General features: G+C 53.8%; 1 pseudogene; it reads left to right on the top strand.

The window, feature by feature from the left end:
• Window positions 1-1,045: 1,045 nt before the first annotated feature.
• On the top strand, window positions 1,046-2,117 carry LOC146869833 (beta-1,3-galactosyltransferase 9-like; annotated as a pseudogene).
• Window positions 2,118-11,843: the final 9,726 nt, after the last annotated feature.

Raw genomic sequence — 11,843 nt, 5'->3', positions numbered from 1 at the left:
CAGCTCTTGGAATTTCTGTGGAGCTGGGAAAGATAAGAATTTGAGCCATTGAATTATGTGGAATAAAAAACGGGACCCATAACCCCGAAGGAGTAATACAATTTTTATTAGGATGGTATTATCCGATTAATCCAGCTCAGCTTGAGGTGTACTTTTATTTGGAAGCGATTAGGTAAATTCATTAGTTTGTACACTGAGGGCTTGCTCGCTTTAACTCACAACCGAACGGTAACAATTCCAGGGAGAGGCAGCATATCTCACTAACACCTGTCAAAATAAACACACAGCTCTCGGGGGATCAGCCTGCCGACTTCACAAAGGGAATCTGGGGGCCGGAGAGCGAGTCTCCAGCTCAAGAGGCAAGGAGCCGAAACCTGGTTAACGGCTTTCAGAAAAGCGACTGAGGCCAGAGAGATCTCTCACGGGAGGTGAAGTGAAAACACGCAATTCAGTTCTGGAAGACGGAGACGTGGGGGGTTGTGACCAAATCTGTATCAACAACGGTCACCAAGAGAGATTATAAAAGCGCAATGCCTCTTTGAAAGCCAAACTGTAGTGCATTTTTGGGGATGTATATAGACGGAGGTTCAGATATTAGCATGTTTGCTCGTGTGTAGAATGCGTTTGTGTGGTGTAACTGTGCGCTACTATGTGTGAACACCCACATGCGTTTGGTACAATTCCATAATAACATTTAAAACAAGCTTTCGCCACGCGGCCGCGAAAGTGAAATTGATCGCGATTGCGATCGCGTGGTGCGGAGGAAAGACACATGGCGCTGCGCGCGTGCACTTTCACTGAAGCTTTAGGCCACGGCAGCACTTTGAAAAGCCTGTATACAAAATTTCTCAGCCAGACCAGCGCATGCGCTGGATCAGGCGAGACCTAATGAGGGTGGAAAAAATGAGGCAAGGGCAAAAATACAGGGGAAGACCACCCTAGGGCTGACAGGTCCAACATTGACCCAATGAACGTGGCAGTCTGATAGCAAGAGCTGCAGGACAGGGAACCTCCAAACAGTCAACAGCCTCAGAAGGCTGCGGCAATGCGGTTCTGGCGATGGATGTGTTGCAGAAAATTCCGCTCCTTGCGTTTGCTCAAACTCTTGCTCTTCCTGGGTTCTACCTTCCTGATATTGACCCTGGTTGCTGTGGAACTGCTGGAAGAGGCCCTTTCTTGGACAGTCTTCCCACTGCTGGTGAAGAGCTGCTCTTCTGAGCTGCGAGCTAAGGCTGCAAACTTTAACACCACCTTCCTGCGCCTGAGAACGCCTGCCTACTACCATATCGCTAATGCCAAATCATGCCAACCAGACACCCCCTTCATGGTGATCTTCGTGATTAGTGCACCTTCCAATGTTGTAAACCGATGGGCCATCAGGAAGACCTGGTCGAGAATCCGGGAAGTTGGGGGACATCATATTTTGACTCTCTTTGCCCTGGGAATGTCGACCTCGCTGACAGCTCAGGCAGAAATAGAGGAGGAATCTGCCTAGCACGGCGACATAGTCCAAGGGCTCTTCACTGACACCTACCGCAACCTGACTCGCAAGACTGTGATGATCATGCAGTGGACGGCCACATTCAGCTCCCATGTCCGCTACGTCCTGAAGGTGGACGACGATGTTTATGTGAACTTATAAGGGCTGGTTGGATACCTCCAGTCTTTGGGAGAGAAGCCAACAGACCTGTATATCGGCCGCAGCCGCCGCATCCACTGGTTGGCTAATCCTAGACGCGACTTCTCTAGCAAATATTACGTGTCGGAAGTTACATACCCAGAACAATACTTACCGCCATACTGCAGTGGTACGGCATACCTGTTCTCTGGGGATGTGGCACTGAAATTCTACGTAGCCTCCTTGGAGATTCCATTCTTCCCGATGGAGGACTTCGATGTTGGGATCTTCACCCAGAAGCTAGGGATTGCACCTAAGCACTTGTCGAAGATCGCAGGATGCTTGCTGCTACCAAATTATCTTCACCTCCCATCATGTTAAGCCCAGCGAGATGGAGAAGGCGTGGCAGCTGATTCAAGAAGGCCACAAGTGCTCTTGGATTCAGAAGCACTTAGGACTTCTGCACTGTAAGCTCCTCAATCGATTCACTTCGCACTGACTGGAGAGCTGGAGAGCTACAGAGAAGGTCGTCATTCACAGCGTACCATCAAAACACTCAAGCCCCGGGTGCAGACAGGGTCGAGCCAGTCTGTCCTGGAAAAGTCTTGAGCCTGGATTAACTCAAAACCTCAGCACGTGAAACTGGAACCTATTCCAACATGGCCCTCCAAGGAGAGCAGATGATGCTGGGAATGCAGTGAAAGTGGGGCAAATGGGAGGACCACCCCAATTAAACCCTTGCTCCAGCAGATGAAACAGACCTGCCGAGCATCAAGGGTCACACAGGCATCGGGTGTTTTCGGTGGATAAAATCTACCCCATCTTGGATTCAGATTCCAACTACGAGCAGAAGATCACAAAGAGAAATCGACGTCAGCATCTTACCCTACCGTTGGTGCCCTCAACCTGTTGAATGTTGACTGCTTCAAGTATTTTTGCACTGAAGCCTAGAATTTAAGGTGGTCATTTATGGAGCAATATTGTTGAGAAATCCAAGGAAGGGAAGCTGAACTGTGGCTAGTTAGCAGCAGCACAGAACGGCTACTGAGGGAACAGTCAATTAGAACTAGTCAGAGATAGTTGTGGAAATCACTGTGACATGTTAGCTGTGGCCAAGTGGGGCTACGGAAATGCTCTTTGTTGTAAAAAGGCTAATGCATGGGGGACTATGGCCAACCTGTTACACATTTAGTGCCTTTTACTCCTGAAGGACCTCAACAGACCAAATAAAATATATTCTTAAAAGATGTTTATTCTGTGTCTCTTTGTGCTGTCTGCACCTTCTGCAGTCCTGCAATGCATCTTCTGGGAATAGATGTTCCACAAGTCCTTGGAGTCCTGCTGCCAGCACCTTTTGTGAGTCCCGTTCTGCACTGTCTGGGAATCACTGTTCCACACCTTCTGGAGATCAGCTGTTCAAAGGTGCACTGGTGGCAGGCTGACTGACCTGAACTGCAGGTTAGTCTAGATGTTTACACTTTTGGAAGTTTGCTTCTGCACTTTATGGAAGTTCCATTGTTCTGCACCTTCTTTTAGTCCAGTTACCTGCATCCTCTGTTGGCCCCGTTGTCAGCGTCAACTTTTGGCCCCGCCGTGGGCACCCTCTCCTGGCCCCGCTGTCGGCACCCTCTCCTGGCCCCGCTGTCGGCACCCTCTCCTGGCCCCGCGATGGGCACCCTCTCCTGGCCCCGCCGTCGGTTCCCTCTCCTGGCCCCGCCGTCAGCTCCCTCTACTGGCCCCGCCGTCTGCATCCTCTCCTGGCCCCGCAGTCGGCACCCTCTCCTGGCCTCGCCGTCGGCACCCTCTCCTGGCCCCGCCGTCGGCACCCTCTCCTGGCCCCGCCGTCTGCCCCATCTGCTATTCTCTTTCCGTTCCTTTTGGGATTCTCTTGCATCTTCTAGATACCCCACTGTCCGGCATCTTTTGGGAATCCTGTAGTTCTCCACCTCCAGGAAACCATGTTTTAGGCTTTCTAGTGCCTCCGGAGCCCACTGCACTTCACTTGTTACTAGTTTACTGTTGAACCAGCAGAGTTCGCTCTCCTTTCTTGCACCATAGCTCATTGCAACATTTTTTCCAGTGTATATATATATATTTTTTTTACGGCCTGTGTTTATCTTCTATTTCTTGCCACTGCAGCCCCGCCCCCCATTCAGCCCCGCTCCCGCCTCCCACTCCTCTGCTCTCGCCCCCCTCCCCTACTAAATGGCGACCGGTGCGCTGTACGTCTGCGCCGGTCCACGACCCGACCAGCGCCAGGAACCATGGTTCTCCTGGTCCCCACCGCTACGACTCAGCCACCCTCCACGCTCTCAACCCCGGAGACCACGCTGACTGCGCAAGCTCCTCGCCCATCACGACCCATGGGCAGTTCTCGAGGGGACACTGCCGAAGATCCTTGACCATCAACAAGGCACCAGCAACCGCCGAAGGGCCACCCACGGAGAGACCCACAGAAACCCTGACTTGTATCCTTCCCAATGTACGCTCCCTACACCGACACGCAGTAAAGATCTGGGACCTGATCGACACCCTCTCACCAGACGTCGCCTTCTTCACGGAAACCTGGACCAATGCCACCTCCGGCCCTGACATCGCCACTGCAATCCCCGAGGGCTACAAGATCCAGAGAAAGAACCGCTTACACCGCCCGGGAGGAGGCGTCGCCATCGCACACAGGACCCGCCTCCGACTCTCCACATCCAGCTCGAACAACCTCCCCCACTCCAAAACGGAACACCTCCATTTCCAGATCCAGACCTGCCCCAGGACCACGCTACGCGGCACCCTCATCTACAGACCTCCTGGACAACATGCCCATCCCGCAACCACCATCACCGAGCTCGCCGCACCCCACGCCATCACCTCCATGGACTACATTCTGCTCGGGGACCTGAACTTCCACCTCAAGAACAGCCAGGACCCCGACTCCACCACACTCCTTGAACCTCGCCAACCTAGGACTGAAACAGCTCGTCAGCACTCCCACCAACAGGGAGAGTCACAACCTCAACCCCATCTTCGCGGGAGGATCAAACATCCGCTTCAGCCACACCATCCAGCCCCCCTGGAGGGACCACCACTGCATCCATTTCACATTCAACACCACCGCCCCACCCAAGACCGCCACGCGGCAGAACTGGGGTAAGGTCCCAGAAGATCTCCTAAACTCCGCCCTCCTCCAAGACCCCCCAACGCTACGATCGACACCAACTCTACAGCCAGGGAATTCCACTGCTGGGTCTCCTGCTGCGCCGACAATCTGGCACCTCTCCGCTGCACCGCCAGTCAAAGCCCCCTGAAGGCCGCCTGGTTCACCACCGAACTCCATGAAGCCAGACGCTCCTGCAGACGCATTGAGAAAACCTGGCAGAACCAGAAGACCACGGAAGCGTGGAACAACCACAAGAGCGCCCTGAAGGACTACCACCAGCGTATAAGGGACACCAAAAGGACTTTCAACAAAGACAAAGTCAAGACCAACGCATCCAACGTCAAGGAACTGTTCAACGTCATTCAGCAGTTCGTAAAATCCACCTGCGAAGCCACGGACATCACACCCTCCCAGGAACTCTGCAACAAACTCAGCTCCTACTTCCACTTGATGATCAAGGCCCTCTACGACAACTTCAGTGAGCCAGCAGAAGACAGCACCACACCTCCCACCACCGCCGAGAAGCCTACCATCACCGCCTGGGCCCCCGCGTCCATCGAGCTCATCACCTCAACCATGAAGGAGACGCACTCAGGAGCGCCAACCGACCCCTGCTTCCCTCACATCTTCCACAGGGCCACCGCTGTCATCGCACCCGAACGAGGACGGACAATCAACTCCTCCCTCAGATCTAGCATCTGACTGGAAACGTGCGGAGGTGAAACCACTCCTCAAGAAACCTACGGCCGACCCAAATGACCTGAAGAACTACCTGCCCATCTCCCTCCTCCCCTTCGCAGCCAAAGTCACCGAAAGACTCGTGAACCCCCAGCTGACCACCTTCATCGAATAGAATCCATCCTAGAAGCATCCCAGTCTGGCTTCCGCAGCAACCACAGCACCGAGACTGCGCTCCTCGCCGCCACCGACGACATCCGCATGCTGCTAGACCAGGGACACACCGCAGCCCTCATCCTCCTAGACCTCTCCGCAGCTTTTGACACCATCTCACATCGCATGCTAGCCGCTAGACTCCACATCTCAGAAATACAGGGATCCGCCCTCGACTGGATCCAATCCTTCCTCTCCGGCAGAACCCAGAGGATCAGACTACCCCCCCCCCCCCATTTCCTCTCTGACCCCACTGACATCATCTGCGGAGTACCCCAAGGATCGTCACTCAGCCCAATGCTCTTTAACATCTACATGGCCCCCATCGCCATCATCGTCCGACAGCACGGGCTCAGCATCATATCCTACGCAAACGACATCCAGAAGACACCAGACTCTGCTTCCAGGAAGGAATGAGAAACGTAGCAGCCTAGATGAAGGATAGCTGCCTTAAGATCAACTCTGAGAAGACCGAGGTCCTCATCCTTGGACCCTGCACCTCAGCATGGGACAACACCTGGTGACCCCCCGCCCTCGGGAGCCCACTCACCCCGACAGACCACGCCCAGAACCTCGGCATAATCCTCGACTCCTCCCTGTCCATGAAACACCAGATCAATGCCGTCACATCCACCAGTTGCAACTGCCTACGCATCCTCCGTAAGACTTTCAAATGGATCCCCCCCGACTGCAGAAAGACCGTCACCCACGCACTAATAACCAGCAGAATAGACTACGGCAACGCCCTCTACACCGGAATCAACAAAACTCTTCTACGCAAACTCCAAACCATCCAGAATGCCGCTGCCAGGCTTGTCTTAGGAACTCCGTCCCACGAGCATATGACCCAACTCCTACGAAGCCTCCACTGGCTCCCTGTCGAGAAGAGGGTCACCTTCAAACTCCTCATCCACGCCTACCAGTTTCTCAACAACATCGGCCCCAAATACCTCAACGACCGAGTATGTTTCCATGCACCCAAGAGGAACCTCCGCTCCGCCGACCTGCCCTGGCAGAGGTCCCCCGCATCCGCAGACACAGAATCGGTGGGAGAGCTTTCGCCTACATCGCAGCCAAGACCTGGAATGCGCTGCCGGTCAACATCCGACGCTCCCAAATGCTTCACACGTTCAGGAAGGACCTCAAGACCTGGCTCTTCGACTGACCTGGCCCATGGGCCTCCCTCGCGAGCCATGGGCCACCCTCGCGATAGGATAAAGCTCCTGTGTTCTGTCCCTCTTTCTTCAATGCTCTACATGCTCAAGCAGTGCAGTATATTACAGGAAAAGGGCTGGTGCTCCCCATGGACAGTGTGGATTGCTGCCAAAAGCCCCACAACCTGAGGGCCCGCACCACTGTGCTGAAGTCCAAGAATCATGGCTGCGAGGCTCAAGAGAGGGCCCCACCCCCTCTCCCGGCGGTCTCACAGCACTGGATCATGGCTGTGAGGCTCATGATAGGGTACCTCCTCCCTACAGTATCGCAGTGCAGGATCCTAGCTGTGGGGCTCAAGAGAGGGAACCCCCTCTCCCTGCGGTCTTGCAGCGCTGGATCATGGCTGCGAGGCTCAAGAGAGAGGACCCCCTCCTGGTGGTCTCGCAGCGCTGGATCATGGCTGCGAGGCTCAAGAGAGGGAACCCCCTCTCCCTGCGGTCTTTGGATCATGGCTGAGAGGCTCAAGAGAGGGGACCACCTCTCCCTGTGGTCTCGCAGCGCTGGATCATGGCTGTGAGGCTCATGATAGGGGACCCCCTCTCCCTGCGGTCTCGCAGTGCTGGATCATGGCTAAGAGGCTCAAGAGAGGGGACCACCTCTCCCTGCGGTCTCGCGGCGCTGGATCATGGCTGAGAGGCTCAAGAGAGGGGACCACCTCTCCCTGTGGTCTCGCAGCGCTGGATCATGGCTCGAGAGCGAACCTCCTCTCCCTGCGGTCTCGCAGCGCTGGATCATGGCTGCGAGGCTCAGAAGAGGGGACCCCCTCCTGGAGGTCTCGCAGCTCTGGATCATGACTGTGGGGATCCCCTCCCGGCGGTCTCGCAGCACTGGTTCATGGCTGTGAGGCTCAGGAGAGGGGACCCCCTCCTGGCGGTCTCGCAGCGCTGGATCATGGCTGTGAGGCTCAAGAGAGGGGACCCACCCCATGTGGTCTTGCAGTGCTGGATCATGGCTGTGGGGACCCCCTCCCGGTGGTCTCACAGTGCTGGATCATGGCAGTAGGGATCAAGAGAGAGGACCCCTCCCGGTGGTCTTGCAACGCTGGACGATGGGGGGGGGGATGCTCACCCTAGGCCTCGGAGCGCTGCACAATTGCTCCAAGACCCAGAGAAGGGGAGCTCCTTTCCTGTACCTCCCAGCAATGGTGTATGTGAGAAGTTGGCCTGGTATATGATGTTCACTAGTTAAAGTGACCACCTTGTACCATGCCAAGCAACCCTTATGGTGTGGTTGTAAGTCAACCTTTTCGGACTAGCTGCCCTAGTGTTAGCGTAGGCTAAGCAGTCTTTGAGGCTAAACTCGTTAAAGCGTGTTAAGCAGGCTGTTTTACCATATGTAACCCCCTTTTATACCAATGAAAGGACACCACACAGATATATATTCAAAATATATATGTATGTATTACTCAAAGTATCCCCTAGACTCTTTATGAGCACAGGAGCACAAATCGTTAACCCCTTCGACGCGCATGACGGAGCAGTTCCGTCATGCGCGACGGTCGCGCTGTGCGCATGACGGAACCGCTCCGTCACGGCCCTAAACAAGAAAGTATTACAATATACAGAAGTTGCACTTTATATGGATGGGCCCTGGTGGCCACTCAAACCATATACTAAAATAGTGGTATAAGTACCACGAACAGGAAAGGGAAAAGGCCTAGGGCCTCTAGAATCGCTGGGCCTACAAGGAGCTAACTTCAGTTAGTGACCAGGAGGTCCACGGGTCGCGTGTGCAGTGAGGAAAGTTACACGCGGGCTCCCATAGGTTTTCAATGGGTGCGTAAAAGTTCAAAAAGTTACTGCTAGAAGGGTCTTCTGGATGGACTACGAACTTAAGACTTAAAACACAGACACTAGAGATGTTTCTCTACACTTGGGCACCGGAGTGCCAGCTTTACCTCACCCACAGGAAGCGGGTGCATAGGTCTCGAAGTGCGTCGGGTTTCGTCTATCGATTCAATGGAGCCTGATGACAAAGATGCTGCAGGCGGTCGGTCCAGAAGAGATGCGGTGTATCCAAGAGTGGATCGGAGTTGTAGAAGACCTGAAAGCAGAGGGGACAGTGTTCACAGTCACTAGCCAGTGACCGGCGTGGCACCAGGTAGGTACCAGGCGATGTCGGGTGCAAACAGATGATGAGGTGTAGCTTGTCTCCGCAGCCACGTGGTCCCTGAAGGTCGACGACATCCAGGAGTCGGTTCACAAGCTGTCCCACGGAGGCTCTCGCTTTCGGCGGTGTCGGCGACTCGAAAGAGGCAAACAAGCCTTGGCAAAGGCAGGAGTCGTGGAAAGTAAAGAAAGCTGATTGTTCTGACCAGCAAGGTCAGAGGGGCTGCTCTTTTGGAGAGCAGCTGAGCCAGTCTGGAGCAACCAGACCAGCATCGTAGATTTCAAGTTTCGTTGCCAAAATGGCCACTAGCCAACGGGCCAGGGACCAGGCAGGCGCGTCGAGTTGCAAAGTGCAGAGGGGCCCCACGCAGATCATGGAGATGCTGGAGGGCTCACCTTTGGTGCAGATGCTGCTCGGATGTTGGGCTTCTCAGGACCCAAAGCACAACTTGGAGGGAGCCTCTGTTGTCGCGCTTGCAGCTTGTCGTCGGTCTTCCAAGATGGCTGGCTCCACGTGTCTCGGTGCCTCCACGGGTTCCTTCTTCTCAGGGACTGTGGATCGGGCGGTGAGAGGTCTGGAGGTCCAGGTCTTGTCGGGCTCTGGGCTCGGGCTCCGGCGGGAGGCGGCGGCAAAGCAGACGTCGAATAGCTGGTTGGTGCTTGCGTTAGCAAGATGGTCACTCCCTGACCATAGGGGAGATTTCCTTCTGTCCTCTGTGCAGCAGAGCGTCGAAGTTCCCGTCTTCTTCTTGTAGTTAAGTTGATTCCAGGATGTCTGGAGTCTTAGGACACAGCTCCTATCTTTAAGCGGATTCTAGGGGCCGGACTACCTGCTAGGTCCCTCCCTAAGGGTGGGACCAGGAAGGGGGGTGGTTACACCCCCAATCCTTTGTCCAGCTCGCCCCAGGTCCGGGGCTGGTGTGCCCCAGGACCGGTTTGAACTGGCATATGCACCGAGGCTCCTTGTGAGCCTCAGGCATGTCTGATTCCATTCAAGACCTACCTGACCAATACACAAAATCCTGTCTGGGGTGGTGCTCGCACCTCCCCTGGCAGGAAACTCTTTGTCCACGTCTCCCAAGCTGGAAGGACTCCCAGCAGCAGGAGGGCAGACTTGTGTCTGTGGTGGCAGCATCCATTTTGTGGAGCTGAGGCTATGTCTGATTTTACCCGGGTTTCAGGTACTGTACATGTCGTGTCCCTCTAGAAGGGTGGAATGCTAACCCCGTCCCCAGAATTGGCGAGGGGTTAGTATTCCAATTCGTATGACACCTTACTCGACATGTTTTGATAAAGCCAAACCAAAGATAGCATTTAACCGCGAGGTTCATAATGCACTTAAGAGTATATGGTATGACGATATCTGGAAACGGTAGAAGGAAGTTGTTCCGACCACTGCAGACAGGCTCAGCTCATGCCAGAGCACCATCTCACATGGAACCAAGCACTCTGCCTTCCGGATTGTTAAGGCCTGCCATAGGAGTGACTTATAGGTTAACATGTGTCCCATTTAAGGTTAGGTATAGGTATACTACACCTAAGTAAGAGGTGGTTACACCAACTTACCCCAGCTGAGTGATCAGCCAGTTGTGTCAAATTGCTAGGCCAGGCCAGGGGTGGCACAATACATGCTTCAGCCCCTGGTAGGCCTTAGATACACCAATGCCCTGGGTACCTAGTGTACACTGGTACAGGGGCTCACAGGGTGATCCAATTCCAATTGGTTATGCACCTATAGTGCATAGTGTCAATTTAGTTAAAGAGAACAGCAGGCTGGGGGTCTGATTAGCAGGCCCACAGCCTCAATATGTCAAAAACCAGTGAAGCAAAAAGCAAAAATTTGGGGTGACCATAGGATAGCAGACCCTACTCTCCTACACAACCCCCCCCCCCCAAACGCAGGGACATTAAACTAGCCTTGACCAGTCTCGTCTTCATGTCCTAAGTGGAAGTACCTGGAGAGACCATCTGCATTCCCATGGTCTGTACCTGGCCGGTGCTCCACTGTAATGTCCATCCCCTGTAGGGAAATGGACCACCTAAGCAGTTTGGGGTTTTCACCCTTCATCTGATTTAGCCACAAGAGGGGCGTATGGTCGGTCTGAATCTTGAAGTGAGTGCCAAACAAGTATGGCCTCAGCTTCTTCAGGGCCCACACCACAGCAAAGGCCTCCCTATCAATAGCTGACCAATTCTTCTCTCTGGGGGTCAACCTTCTGCTAATAAAAGCAATGGGTTGGTCTTGACCATCTACATTAAGTTGTGACAGCACAGCTCCCACACCCAACTCAGAAGCATCTGTTTGGACAATAAACTCTTTGGAGTAGTCAGGACCTTTCAGGATAGGTGCAGAGCACATGGCCTTCTTCAGGTCTCCAAATGCCTTTTGACAGCTTACTGTCCACTGAACCTTTTTGGGCATCTTCTTGGATGTCAGATCATTAAGAGGAGTCACAATGGACCCATAGTTCTTAACAAACTTCCTGTAGTACCCAGTCAAGCCCAAGAAAGCTCGAACTTGAGTCTGGGTGGTTGGAGGGGACCAGTCCTTGATGGATTGTATCTTACTCTCCAGTGGTTGAACTTGGCCTCCACCTACAAGGTGGCCCAAATACACAACCTTACTCTGCCCTATCTGGCACTTAGTAGCCTTGATAGTGAGGCCTGCCTTTTGCAGAGCCTCAAATACCTTCTTCAGGTGGATCAGGTGATCCTCCCAGGTGGAGCTAAAGACAGCAATGTCATCAAGATATGCTGCACAAAAGTCATCCAACCCAGTAAGGACTTGATTCACCAACCTTTGGAAGGTGGCAGGTGCATTCTTCAGACCAAAGGGCATCACCAAAAATTGGTAGTG

This window comes from Triturus cristatus, chromosome 1_1 (genome assembly GCF_964204655.1).
Source record: "Triturus cristatus chromosome 1_1, aTriCri1.1, whole genome shotgun sequence".
Classification (NCBI taxonomy): Eukaryota; Metazoa; Chordata; class Amphibia; order Caudata; family Salamandridae; genus Triturus; species Triturus cristatus.
The sequence above is the reverse complement of the archived record's forward strand: the minus strand, read 5'-3'. Positions and strand labels throughout refer to the sequence as shown.